Raw genomic sequence first — 2,202 nt, 5'->3', positions numbered from 1 at the left:
TGAAGCTAGATTACCAGTGCTTCCAGGTTTTCCTTGGTGGTCTAGCTTCAATTGACTCACGCTTTCAACTATAATTAATCAGTCTTCTCAAAAATAATTACATCTAGGTTATCGTAAAATAAAATAAACATTTATTAATTATACTTTGTGTTCATTTCATAATGGAAAACATGGAAGCACTTCAATTAATTCATGATCTCAACTATCAAGACTACTATAATATCCACAATACCCCTTCTGTTATTAATAATTTTAACATCATTAAAACTAGTTTTAGTTACTGTATAAGGAAATGACCAAACAGTTTAAAATTAAGTTTTATTTTTTTGGAAAAGAATATTTAAATATTTTTTAAAAAAAAAACAAATTTAAATAAATAAGCAAAGATTGATAGTGGCTAGCAGTGGAATCCTGGACGCGCGTTTCGTCCTATTTGGGATTCGTAGGCTGAATGTACCTGCATCTCAGAGTTGATGTTCACTCTGGGACCCGAAACCAGTACCTTTCGCTTCAAACGCCATCGCCTTATCCACTTAGCTACTGAGTCCTAATAGCCTCCTGCTTGTGCAATGGGGTGAAGTTTAAATTCACTTAGTATTGTTTGTTTGAATCTTCCCATCAGGCAGTCCGCATAGGATGCACATATGCCAAAAAGAGACTGATCAATTGCAGTCCAATATAACAATGGGAAGATACAAGTAAAACAGCAACAAGTCAAATTTAAATAAATGTTATAAATTAATGGATAATTTCTTTACTTTTCTAAATAATTTTTATATTCTAGTATACTAACAACTGATTTTTAAACTTGTACATGGATGAAATAGTTATACAACTATTTAACTTGAAATTTTAATAGATCAAAGTAATATGAGAATGATAATAATAATGACAAAGGATTACCAATGATTATTCAGCAGAGAAGAATATTAAAGAAATTTATGAGATGTCTTATTCAATAATTTTGTTACATATAGGTGATAGCATAAAAATATTTCATTGGAAATTGGTTTTTATTAAGAACCCTTGATTATGGTTGAAACTTTATTCCATTTATCGATACAAATAGGGAAGTAACATGTCAGAAGGATGTTACAAAATGTCTTTTGGATGTTCTTTTATTATTTTCTAAATTTAGAATTTATCAATCGAGAAGCTTACCTGGAACTATGTGTCTGTTTATAGGAATATACTTAAACTGGATTTTATAAACCGACATTTGTATACAATGGAGCAACTTCTTTACCTTAGTTTATGATTCAAAAACACACTATTCCTAGTTTAGTTTAACTAATTCGTATATAATCTATCTGCTGTGACTATCAGCTTGTGAAACTAGATACTCACCTTATCTTTACGCAGTGCTCCCTTCCATCTCATGCACGACAGCACATGTGGGCATAATTTTACTATATATTATCTACACAGTACTTCTGCATGTCTTTTTGGTTACTGAATATGGATAAAATAGTTCTCATCAAGTTATTTTTATTTTATGAAGCTTTCAACTCTATAAAATTGCACCGACGTGTAAAAACATGGCTCTCTTCTTAAATTGACTGTTTTGTAGTGTGATTTTTGTTGTCAGCAACATTCCAATCTACGTTATGTTTTTAAACAACAGCATGCAGGTTTTCGAGCTGTTTTATTCACATAGGCAGAGTATTTGCTACAAGGTTATTTGTAAAATGGCACTTATGTCTTTCAGTTTTTCGCATAGATATAAACACATTATAGTGACCTCTAGTCAAATCACATACAAATATAATTCAACGAAGTAATACTATTATCCTCACAGTATTAAATAGTATATCTTATCATTCGAGAGTATTCCATAATAGGCCTTATCATCACAATAACTTCATTTTAAACCCCTTCACGGCTACGTGTATTATAAATGAAGGTTGTTAAATTAGTTTCACGATAATAAGTTTAAATATTCATTAATGTCTTTAATATAATGAGGTTAAACGAAACCTTAGTTAATCTAAAGTCTGTGAAGGAATATAAACAATAATCTGTTTTATTCAATATTAAAGTCCACCTAAAAGTCAAGCAGCTTGCTTGCATGAAGCATGAAGTGCACTTTGGTAGTAGTTATACTTATATGTGTTGATTTAGCTCATATCCAAAGATTTATTCTCACATAACTTCCTTCTATTGTAGATAAGTAATCGGTTAATCCCAAATAGATAAAGTTAA

Source organism: Schistosoma mansoni, assembly GCF_000237925.1.
Source record: "Schistosoma mansoni, WGS project CABG00000000 data, chromosome 1 unplaced supercontig 0010, strain Puerto Rico, whole genome shotgun sequence".
NCBI classification, from domain to species: domain Eukaryota; kingdom Metazoa; phylum Platyhelminthes; class Trematoda; order Strigeidida; family Schistosomatidae; genus Schistosoma; species Schistosoma mansoni.
This window is presented reverse-complemented; position numbering follows the sequence as displayed.